Here is a 12,897-nt window from a genome sequence, read left to right on the forward strand (position 1 = left end):
GTTCTGTTCTATGCAGACGATGCCGTAATTCTATCACGGACCGCTATTGGCTTACAGCGCCTGATGGATCGGTTTTCTGATTTCATCAGGGAGAGGAAGTTGTTGATCAATAAAAGTAAAACCCATACCATGATCTGTGGGGCCAAAACTAGTAAAAACCAGGCCTTCTTTATTGAAGGGGCGAAAGTACAGCAGGTAGAAACATTTTGCTAATTGGGTGTTATTTTTTTTAGTAATGGAAGCTGGTCCCAGGATTTATTAAACATAAAAACGAAGATGGTAAAAAGCTCTTATGGCATTTTTAAATTCGCCTCTAAGCTAGGGGATAGGCGAATTAGAGATATGATGCAGATCTACAAGGCAAGGAGTGTCTCTATTGGATTATATGGGGCTGGGTTGTGGGGTTACACTAATATAGGCTTGTTGCAAAGGGAAGACAATATCTTCCTTAAAAAACTCTTGTGCTTACCTGCCTCAGCTGCAACTGATTTAATCCATAAGGAGGTAGGGGCAGCCTATTTAGGTGACCTCATCCCGTTAAGGCCTTTGATGCTTTTTCAATCGATTTGGGGCAACGTTGAGACAGTGTTCAATCAACTTGTTATCAGGGATTGTCTCAACCTGGAAAACTGTATTAAGATACCCTGGCTTAAATATGTTGTCGACAGTTTCCTAACTATCTATGGGATCAACATAGTGTTAGATTCATGTTCCATTGGAAATATCACTAAACAAGAAATGAAAGATACTTTTTTGCTATATAGATCCCAAAAACGTTCTATAGAGAAAAGCTGCCTTACAACAGTCCAGCTTTATAATAAATATATTGAAAGCGAAGGCTATCAGCTGTACCTGAGTATGGTAACTAGAACAAGCCATAGATTTGTCCTAACAAGACTCAGATTTGGAATGGCCCACGTTTTGGTGGCTTTCCCTCAACCAAAAAAGTACCCTGTTGGCCCTTGCCCGTGTGACGGGCATTTGAAACAAAGCACCCTGCATTTTATGTTAATCTGCCCCCTTTTCTTGAATGTTTGAGTTACCTACTTGAAACCTTTGTTTGTAAAGTATGGTATCTACAATGTGGAAGATGCAATGAAATTGATCTATAATATGAACTCCCCGGACAAATGTTTTTATATGGCCACTTTTATATATAAATTAATTGAATATAGGAAAAGTATGACATTTTAATAATTCGTCTATTTTAAACTTCGTTTTAACCTGTATTTTTAAACCAGTATTTGCTGCTTTGTATTGTATTGCTTGTGCTTTTATGGTCATGTTTTTATGCACCGAATAAAGCTTCATGAAATGAAATGAAAATGAATAGTCCAAGTGAAATAAGTCTGACCTTAAGAACACAAATGTCATTTCATAGTATGTCAGCCGGTTGTAAACAAACTGATTTGATATTTGAACAAATAACCCCCGTCTCTGACTCTGATTGTGCCCTGAGCTCTGCTAACCCGGCCCAGGGTCAGTGCTCTGTTTAAAAGGTATATGGTGATTAGGTGTAATTATAATTGGTACTGACAACTTAACTATAAGCCCCTAGTATATGGTAGGGTATATAGGTTTAGAGGCCCAGTAGATTTAATGCACTTAAGTGTGTGCTGGTATGGTGCCAGCGGTCATTTTAAAGGCAGTCCTGCTTTGCAGGCTGCGTTTAAAATAACAATATGTTCAAATTCGACTTTGGAAGTAAAAGTACTTCCAGAGTCTTAAAGTACCTTATTTTTACATATAAGTCACCCCTAAGGTCTTCCCTAGGTGCCTCAAGGGTAGATTGCATTGTAGTAATAAGCAGTGACATTATAAAATATATTTTATGTGCCCTGGTGAGGGAAACACTGTCAATTTAGTTTTTCCCCATTGTAATACATTAGCTCCATAGACTAACATGGGATGCCTTCATTAAACTTTATTAAAGCCTCACTTTTGACAGGAGTAAGTTAAATTAATAATTAAAAGTATGAAAATAATAGTTACAATAAATACAGCAACTTGCCAAAGTTGGATTTATTATAACTATTGCAGGAAAGTAGTTTCAGAACTGCTTTCGTAAATTACCTAAAATCGGCCCTATTGCTGCCTCTTCTGATTAGCCAGCCTTTGACAGGCTGAGCCAAGCTGCTCTGATTAGGTGTGAAGTGGCCTCGGCCGAGACAAAGAAGACATCTGGTGGAAGGAGGTCTGCAGCAGCAGATACCAATGGCAGAACGGAGTCTTGGTAGCCAAACTGATCTTCAAAGGGAGAAAGACAGTGAGGACAGAAACCAGGCCCATACCCTCTTCCTGCCCCCTGGCCTGATGGAAGCAGCTATAATTGAGTTAGGAGAGGGACTGGAAGGGAAGTGTAGGGAAAAGTTAGCCACACCTGTGGGTTAGGGTACCAAGACCTGAACTTCCAGGAGTGATTTTCTCCATTTTGATTTTGGTTTATCAGTGCTTTCTGGGACAAAAATATGCCACACTTCTAAGGAATTTGTCATCACAGAGGGTGGCACCCTTCACCCCACTGGTAAGGGGTACCCCCCTTCTTGCCAGCCCAGAAACCTGGGCAAAAATGGGTGAGTTGCCCAGCAACTCAGATCCCTGCCTGGAAATATCCAAAGAAGGACTGCCCTCCTAAACTCCGGTCTGCACCAAGAGAGGACTGCACTCTGAAGGACTGCACCTGCTGCACACTCTGGGATTCACAAAAGAGGAGTTTGACTTGATTTGAAGGATTAAGGAATGGACTCCCTGAAAGTGACAGGTACAAAAGAGTTTCAAGAAGTCACCTATATCAACTCCCCAAAGAAGAGCTCAGCTGACCAGCGCCCAGTGGACTTTTAAGAATTTGACCAGGTGTATTGTGTAAATTGTAGTCCCAAACCTCCAAGAGGCACATTGGAGCTTCCGGACCCTTGACTGGTGTTGTGGACCCTTCAAGACCCCAAAAGGACCTCCTAGTGGAAGAAGATCCAGAAGTTTGAGATCATTTGGAGATTTTGTGGGTAAAAAGCGTCTTGGCCTGAAATTTTGACCGGTCCCACCCACCCTTATGTATCTGACCCGCACTCTATCGTGGTCAGTCTAAAACTGTGACTTGGTCCCGGTCAAGTGCAACCAGATGTCAGCATTTGGCGCCTTTTGCTTTTAAACACTAGAAAGCACATTTTTACTTTTAATCTTTAAAAATTCATTTTGCCAGTTTCCTACATTGGATTTTTGTCATTTTAAAGATAAAACTATTTCCTCGTTTTATAAGTTGGTGTTGGAATTTTATTGTGTGTTGTGTCTTGCTTATTTACTGTTTTGGTGATATTAGATGCTTTACACAAATTTATGATGGCATTCTGCATGCGTTTATCACCATGCCTTTGGAATGGCGTCATTAGAACAAACACATCTTTAGCACGCATTCATTCTGCGTGCAAGTCGTTATAATGACTTGCCTTAGGGCGGTCCTGGATTCTGGAATAGTTTAATTTTCTATTCCAGATCAGGTCTGCACAACAGCAGGGAAGGTGTTGGACTTTATTTCCAACACCATTCCACCAATGCGCCTCCCTAAAGCAAGTCATTGTAACGACTTCTGTACAGAATGAATGCGTGCTTAAGATGCTTTCGTTCTGTTGCTGGCACTGCGAAGGCACAGCGTGATTGGGGCTTTGTCCTAAAGGATGTTTCCCACTTTACAGACCTGTCTCCTAAGTTAAGCCTGACTGCTCATGAGCCAAGCTACCAAGAGTTGAGCAAGCATTCATTTATTTGGACTTTTCTGGACCTTATTTGTGGTTGTGGTGTTGTTACTAACTGTAAGTAGCTACCTGCACCTACTACCAAGACACCTTCCAACACAATGACACAGAGATTTTCTTGAAAATATCTTGATGGGCAGTTCAAAAGGACAATCAGGAACACCACCTTTTGAAAAGCTTATTGTCTGTGAGGCAAAATTAGTTGGAAATGAGCGTGGTCATAGTAAAATCGTATTTTCATGCACTAAAGTGCATCAAGACTAATCCATCCCGGCAAACTCGACACCCTGGTTATTTAATCTAGACATGAGAGTAAGTGTATAGAGCTATCATCAATGATCTACCTTACAAATATTTGAGTTTAAGGATGTTATGGTCTTTTGACCTTGGACATATTGAAGGTGTAGACTTGTAAGAGGCATTGAAGCAGTTGCAGGACGTGGCCATTCATTTCACATTTTGTCTGATTCAATTAAAAATGTTTTACAGGATCTACTTCTACAGGCCATGAATGTATTCAATGGCTCTAAAGATAGGTCTGACCTGGAATGCCCCAAATACGTAATTTGTGGACAAAAGTCCTTTGGGATGGGCATTCACCTCACCGAAAGAACCTTCACCACAGACAAATAGGAGAGCCATGGAACTGAGAGGATGCCCTAGGGTGCTCTATGGTGGAGGAGGAAGAAGCTCGAAACCTACGCCGACCGAAGTAGTACTGAGGCAGGTTATCAAGAAGTATGAATGGGAGGGGAGGCTAACTCTAGAAACGCCTCTGTGGGATTCTAGTTTCCTTGGAGGCCTGAGTACACTACAAGACTCTCTAAAGTGGGACCTTCTGTGGATTTCCTAACCGAGAGACATATGGGAGCTCAAGGGATCCTAACCTATCATTTGAGGAATTATAACATCAGTTCGAACTGGCAGGCAGTCAATATTATAAATGACTACAGGTACAATACATATTGCAAAAGTACAAACCCTACAGCAAGCGCAGGGAGACGCCTCAAGCACATGTTGTGTTAATTGGTTAATTTGAGTACAGTAGCGCGCATAGCCAATGCTAGGCATGCTCCTGGAGAAGACAAGAGGGCAGACAGTGGTGAGAGCCCTTAAGTGAAAGCTATGCGGAGTGCACGGAAAAGCCAGTAGTGCATGAAGTGAGGTAAACGCAGTGAGAAGCTAGAAGTGCATGCAATGCTGTGCTGTAAGCGCAGTGAGAAGCTAGGAGTGCATGCAGTGCTGTGCTGTAAATGCAGAGAGAAGCCAAGAGTGCATGCTGTGCTGTACGTGCAGTGATAAGCTAGGAGTGCATGCAGTGCTGTAAGTCCAGTTCATGCTGTACTAGGAGTGCAGTGAGGAGCAAGAGTCCATGCTGTGCTACCAGTGCTGCGAGAGGCCTAAAATGCATGCAGTGCAGTGAGATGCCAGCAATGAATACCTTTTTTTCTAGGCAGGCACATGCAAGAGTCTGCAGTGGAGGTGGTGGAAAGAGGCCTCAAATGAATACTGCACTAGCAGTACATTGAGGAGTCAGCAGTGCAAGTTATGCTATAAGGGCAGTGAGAATCCAGCAGTTCATTATGTGCTATAAATTCAGTAAGAAGCCAGCAGTGCATGTTGTGCTATAAGTGAGAAGCCAGTAAAGCAAGCTGTGCTAGGAGGGGAGTGAGGAATGGTGCATGTTGTACCAAGAGTGCATCGAGAGGCCTGGTGTCCATGCTGTACTAGGAGTGCATTGAGAGGCCTAGTGTCCATGCTGCGCTAGGAGTGCATTGAGAGGCCTAGTGTCCATGCTGTGCTAGGAGTGCATTGAGAGGCCTAGTGTCCATGCTGCGCTAGGAGTGCATTGAGAGGCCTAGTGTCCATGCTGTGCTAGGAGTGCATTGAGAGACTTAGTGTCCATGCTCTACTAAGAGTGCATCGAGAGGCCTTGTGTCCATGCTGTGTTAGGAGTGCATCGAGAGGCCTAGTATCCATGCTGCGCTAAGAGTGCATCGAGAGGCCTGGTGTCCATGCTGTACCAAGAGTGCATCGAGAGTCATGGTGTCCATGCTGTACCAGGGGTGCATCGAGAGTCCTGGTGTCCATGCTGTACCAGGGGTGCATCGAGAGGCCTAGTTATGTTATGTTATGTTACATGAATTTGTAGCGCGCACAGATGCTCATGAGTGTCCTTGCGCGATGCTTAGAAGATTATGGAAAATTCATTTCAAACAAAAATTGTGTTTTCCGATTCCTCTTGAAAGCCACGGAGTCCTGAATATTACGCAGGGCAAGGGGGCGGGCATTCCAAGCAACAGCGGCCTTCACAACAAAGGAGCTGCCCCCTAACCTCTGATACTTAAAGAGAGGAACCTGAGCATGGCGTAGGGACATGGACCGCAACTATCGCAAAGGAACGTAAAAAGAAAAACGTTTCTGCAAATAAAGTGGACCACAACCATGAAGAGCAAGATGGGCCAGAACTAGTGATTTAAATGTAACTCTACTCATCACAGGGAGCCAATGGGGTGATCGCAACTGATGTTGAATGCTGTTCCTAGCCGAAATGCCCTGTAAAAGTCTGGCTGCCGTATTTTGAACCACCTGGAGCTTCTTCAACAGGTAGCCCGGAGTACCAACATAGAGGGCATTGGTATAGTCCAGCCACAACAAAATCAGTGCACAAGTAACCGTTTCCCTCGCCGCCTGAGGTAAGAGAGGAAAATATTTCTAAGGGTTTTGAGAAGGCCGAAACAACAGCCAGCCAACTTCTTAATGTGTGTCACACCATACCCTCAGATTTTTAACACGCATGCCTGTTGAGGTGGGCAAGGGGAACTCAGGAGGCCAGAGCAACTCTCGGTAGTTAGGAAGCAATTTGCCAAATAGAGGAATCTCGGACTTCTCTTCATTGCACTTGAACTGTGCATCCGCCAACCATATGAAAATAGAAGAAAGACAATGTTGAACCAATAGAACAGAGTCTGCATTTTTGTCCCAGGTAAAAAGGCAGCTGGGTGTCGTCAGCATAGGCCCATCACCTTGGCCCCCAACTCCGCTGCCAGATATATCAGAGGAGTGACATAAATATTAAAAAGAAGGGGGCTAAGGGAAGATCCCTGGGGGACTCCAGTTGTCACTGACTGAGGGGAGGAGGAGGACAGTGGAAGCCAAATCTGCTCGACCTGCCCCTCCAAGAAGGACCTGAGCCAGCCCCAAACGGCACCTGACACACCAATCCCGGCCAGTCAAGCTAGGAGAAGTGAATTCGGGACTGTGTCGAACGCCGCCGAGAGGTCCAGCAAAATTAATGCAGCTCTCCCGCCGGCTAACAAACACTCATGGATGGCCTCCGTCACCTCAACCAGGACTGATTCTGTACTGTGAGAATCCCGAAACCCTGATTGGGCTGGATGCAAGAGCACCTCCCTTTTCACAAATTCCGTAAGCTGTTTGTTAACCACCTTTTCACAGACCTTAGCCAAAGCAGGTAGAAGGGAGATAGGTCGGTAATTCCCTGGGTTAAAGGGGTTCAGTGACGGCTTTTTAGAAGTGGCACGATCTTAGCCTGCTTCCAGACCTGTGGAACAGCAGCTTTTTGAAGAGACATGTTAATAGTACTATTCACTTCTGTATTCGTGATCCTAGTGTCCATGCAGTGCTAGGAGTACATCGAGAGGCGCAGTGTCCATGCTGCGCTAGGAGTGCATCGAGAGGCCTAGTGTCCATACTTCGCTAGGAGAGCATCAAGAAGCCTAATGTCTATGCTGCACTAGGAGTGCATCGAGAGGCCTAGTGTCAATACTGTACCAAGAGTGCATCGAGAGGCCTGGTGTCCATGCTGTACTAGGGGTGCATCGAGTGGCTTAGTGTCCATGCTGTGCTAGGAGTGCATCGAGAGGCCAGGTATCCATGCTGTGCTAGGAGTGCATCAAGAGTCCCAGTGTCCATGCTGTGCTAGGAGTGCATTAAGAGGCCCAGTTTCCATGCTGTGCTAGGAGTGCATCGAGAGGTCTAGTGTCCATGCTGCGCTAGGAGTACATTGAGAGGCCTAGTGTCCATGCTTTACTAAGAGTGCATCGAGAGGCCTTGTGTCCATGCTGTGCTAGGAGTGCATCGAGAGGCCTAGTGTCCATTCTGTGCTTGGAGTGCATCGAGAGCCCTAGTGTCCATGCTGCGCTAGGAGTACATCAAGAGGCCTAGTGTCCATGCTGCGCTAGGAGTGCATCGAGAGGCCTAGTGTCCATGCTGAGCTAGGAGTGTATCTAGATGCCTAGTGTCCATGCTGCATTAGGAGTGCATCGAGAGGCCCAGTGTCCATGCTGAGCCAGGAATGCATCGAGAGGCATAGTGTCCATGCTGCACTAAGAATGCATTGAGAGGCCTGGTGTTCATGCTGCACTAAGAGTGCATCGAGAGGCCTGATGTCCATTCTGTACTAAGAGTGCATTGAGAGGCCCGATGTCCATGCTGTATTAAGAGTGCATTGAGAGGTCTGGTGTCATGCTGCGCTAGGAGTACATCGAGAGGCCTAGTGTCCATGCTGCGCTAGGAGTACATTGAGAGGCCTAGTGTCCATGCTTTACTAAGAGTGCATCGAGAGGCCTTGTGTCCATGCTGTGCTAGGAGTGCATCGAGAGGCCTAGTGTCCATTCTGTGCTTGGAGTGCATCGAGAGCCCTAGTGTCCATGCTGAGCTAGGAGTGTATCTAGATGCCTAGTGTCCATGCTGCGCTAGGAGTGCATCGAGAGGCCTTGTGTCCATGCTGCGCTAGGAGTACATCAAGAGGCCTAGTGTCCATGCTGCGCTAGGAGTGCATCGAGAGGCCTAGTGTCCATGCTGAGCTAGGAGTGTATCTAGATGCCTAGTGTCCATGCTGCATTAGGAGTGCATCGAGAGGCCCAGTGTCCATGCTGTGCCAGGAATGCATCGAGAGGCCTAGTGTCCATGCTGCACTAAGAATGCATCGAGAGGCCTGATGTCCATTCTGTACTAAGAGTGCATTGAGAGGTCTGGTGTCCATGCTGCGCTAGGAGTGCATCGAGAGGCCTAGTGTCCATGCTGAGCTAGGAGTGCATCGAGAGGCCTAGTGTCCATGCTGAGCTAGGAGTGCATCTAGATGCCTAGTGTCCATGCTGAGCTAGGAGTGTATCTAGATGCCTAGTGTCCATGCTGCATTAGGAGTGCATCGAGAGGCCTGATGTCCATTCTGTACTAAGAGTGCATTGAGAGGCCCGGTGTCCATGCTGTATTAAGAGTGCATTGAGAGGTCTGGTGTCATGCTGCGCTAGGAGTACATCGAGAGGCCTAGTGTCCATGCTGCGCTAGGAGTACATTGAGAGGCCTAGTGTCCATGCTTTACTAAGAGTGCATCGAGAGGCCTTGTGTCCATGCTGTGCTTGGAGTGCATCGAGAGCACTAGTGTCCATGCTGCGCTAGGAGTACATCAAGAGGCCTAGTGTCCATGCTGCGCTAGGAGTGCATCGAGAGGCCTAGTGTCCATGCTGAGCTAGGAGTGCATCTAGATGCCTAGTGTCCATGCTGAGCTAGGAGTGTATCTAGATGCCTAGTGTCCATGCTGCATTAGGAGTGCATCGAGAGGCCCAGTGTCCATGCTGTGCCAGGAATGCATCGAGAGGCCTAGTGTCCATGCTGTGCTAGGAGTGCATCGAGAGGCCTAGTGTCCATTCTGTGCTTGGAGTGCATCGAGAGCCCTAGTGTCCATGCTGAGCTAGGAGTGTATCTAGATGCCTAGTGTCCATGCTGCGCTAGGAGTGCATCGAGAGGCCTTGTGTCCATGCTGCGCTAGGAGTACATCAAGAGGCCTAGTGTCCATGCTGCGCTAGGAGTGCATCGAGAGGCCTAGTGTCCATGCTGAGCTAGGAGTGTATCTAGATGCCTAGTGTCCATGCTGCATTAGGAGTGCATCGAGAGGCCCAGTGTCCATGCTGTGCCAGGAATGCATCGAGAGGCCTAGTGTCCATGCTGCACTAAGAATGCATCGAGAGGCCTGATGTCCATTCTGTACTAAGAGTGCATTGAGAGGTCTGGTGTCCATGCTGCGCTAGGAGTGCATCGAGAGGCCTAGTGTCCATGCTGAGCTAGGAGTGCATCGAGAGGCCTAGTGTCCATGCTGAGCTAGGAGTGCATCTAGATGCCTAGTGTCCATGCTGAGCTAGGAGTGTATCTAGATGCCTAGTGTCCATGCTGCATTAGGAGTGCATCGAGAGGCCTGATGTCCATTCTGTACTAAGAGTGCATTGAGAGGCCCGGTGTCCATGCTGTATTAAGAGTGCATTGAGAGGTCTGGTGTCATGCTGCGCTAGGAGTACATCGAGAGGCCTAGTGTCCATGGTGCGCTAGGAGTACATTGAGAGGCCTAGTGTCCATGCTTTACTAAGAGTGCATCGAGAGGCCTTGTGTCCATGCTGTGCTTGGAGTGCATCGAGAGCACTAGTGTCCATGCTGCGCTAGGAGTACATCAAGAGGCCTAGTGTCCATGCTGCGCTAGGAGTGCATCGAGAGGCCTAGTGTCCATGCTGAGCTAGGAGTGCATCTAGATGCCTAGTGTCCATGCTGAGCTAGGAGTGTATCTAGATGCCTAGTGTCCATGCTGCATTAGGAGTGCATCGAGAGGCCCAGTGTCCATGCTGTGCCAGGAATGCATCGAGAGGCCTAGTGTCCATGCTGCACTAAGAATGCATCGAGAGGCCTGATGTCCATTCTGTACTAAGAGTGCATTGAGAGGTCTGGTGTCCATGCTTTATAAAGAGTGCATCAAGAGGCCCTGTGTCCATGCTGTGCTAGGAGTGCATCGAGAGGCCTAGTGTCCATGCTTTATAAAGAGTGCATCAAGAGGCCCTGTGTCCATGCTGTACTAGGGGTGCATTGAGAGACTTAGTGTCCATGCTGTGCTAGGAGTGCATCGAGAGGCCTAGTGTCCATGCTGTGCTAGGAGTTCATCGAGAGTCCTAGTGTCCATGCTGCGCTAGGAGTGCATCGAGAGGCCTAGTGTCCATGCTGTGCTAGGAGTGCATTGAGAGGCCTAGTGTCCATGCTGCGCATGGGTGCATTGAGAGGCCTAGTGTCCATGCTGCGCTAGGAGTGCATCGAGAGGCCTAGTGTCCATGCTGTGCTAGGAGTGCATTGAGAGGCCTAGTGTCCATGCTGCGCATGGGTGCATTGAGAGGCCTAGTGTCCATGCTGCGCTAGGAGTGCATCGAGAGGCCTAGTGTCCATTCTGTGTTAGGAGTGCATCGAGAGGCCTGGTTTCCATGCTGTAGTAAGAGTGCATCGCGAGGCCTGGTGTCCATGCTGTACTAAGAGTGCATCGCGAGGCCTGGTGTCCATGCTGTACTAAGAGCGCATTGAGAGGCCCAGTATCCATGCTGTACTAAGAGTGCATTGAGAGGCCTGGTGTCCATGCTGTACTAAGAGTGCATCGCGAGGCCTGGTGTCCATGCTGTACTAAGAGCGCATTGAGAGGCCCAGTATCCATGCTGTACTAAGAGTGCATTGAGAGGTCTGGTGTCATGCTGCGCTAGGAGTGCATCGAGAGGCCTAGTGTCCATTCTGTGTTAGGAGTGCATCGCGAGGCCTGGTGTCCATGCTGTACTAAGAGTGCATCGCGAGGCCTGGTGTCCATGCTGTACTAAGAGCGCATCGAGAGGCCTAGTGTCCATGCTGTGCTAGGACTGCAGTCAGAGGCCTAGAGTTCATGGTCTGAAAGCAAGAATGAGGCAGTGGGAGAAAAAATAAATACAAGAGTGTAAGGATGAGTCAGTGCATTTATGATGGCATCTGTAGTGCCTAAACTCACCAGTGACTGAAGTGTCCTTTCAGCTATAAGCCAGACCTGTTGGCATTGCCAATGCTTGATTAGAAGGACCTTTGAAGATCAATGAGAATCACAGGAAAAAGTAGTTTACTACAAAAACAATCATAATAGGAATCAGGATTCCTGGAAACGCATCCCTTGCACTCTTTGTTTTATAAGGGAGCATGACATGGATAGCTTCTATGTTTTTGCAAAAATGATTCCCAAGGACTGAGATTGTTCTGTGCACATGCGGCAGGGCTCGCCAATATTCTAATGACAGCCTGGTTAATTCACATGGTTTAGAGCTGTGGTTCCCTAAGATAGTGCCGAGCTTATTTTTGGCAGAAAATAAAAACATTTCTTCCCTTTTTTGGAACTAGAGTATATTTTATGCCTTCTTCCAAGTCAAGAAAAAAACAGATTTCTGGATATCGGACTAAGATTACGCTTGTATTGTATGTAATCTTTTAAATATACTCTGTTAGTTCAGCATTGCAACACTACTGCAGGCCTGATGTTTTTACAAAGCTTAAAGTCACCGTGGTGATGCTCCTAAACATCACAAAACCAACTCAATGGTTTTAGTTGTATTCATCTTTGAAGGGTGATGGTCTGAGTGGATCTGCAAGGATGATCAATATCAGTGACTTGCAGTTTGCACACAGATATCTGATGCAGGCGCGTTAACATTAACCCAGTAAACCCTTATACCAGTTGCATAATAAGAGAAGAGTACTTGGGAATAGGTTCAGCACCAGTATGCAGCTTTAAAAATGTTTACATTTGTGGCACCTTTAATTTATCCCAACAGCAGTTTCTGTTTGTCCAAGCAGTAGAAATAACCAAGTGCTGCAATTACACTGTCTCTATTCTTCGTCCCTGTCCATTCTCCTTTCTAGTTATGCCCTTCTTCCTATGTGCCTAGCACAAACAATGATTTTTTAAATATACAAAAGCCAAAAAATAACACTGATGTAACTCACAAGACAGTGTGCGCATCCAGAGGGATCGTTCCTGAAGGCAGAACCTTCATCATCCACTGCACCCAAAAAGAAAATGAAAAGCTGATCCAGCGCAACAGCAGCACTCATTCTCTTCAGGCCAAAATGCTAACCAGACATTGTTACCTTCATTTTATTTTCAGACAATCTTCTTCTCTTTTAGTGTCTCCAGGCCTTGCACCCCATTACCTCCCTATCTGATGGCCCTGTGTACAACCACAAGGCAGGATGGGTGGTAAATTCTGTTTACAGACTCATCCAGTGACGACATATGACCTGTCGCAGGGTTGAAGCTATCGAGTTCTCAGCATTGGTTATTAAAGACCTTTGCTGAGAAAATACG

Source organism: Lissotriton helveticus, chromosome 7 (assembly GCF_964261635.1).
Source record: "Lissotriton helveticus chromosome 7, aLisHel1.1, whole genome shotgun sequence".
In the NCBI taxonomy this organism is placed as follows: Eukaryota; Metazoa; Chordata; class Amphibia; order Caudata; family Salamandridae; genus Lissotriton; species Lissotriton helveticus.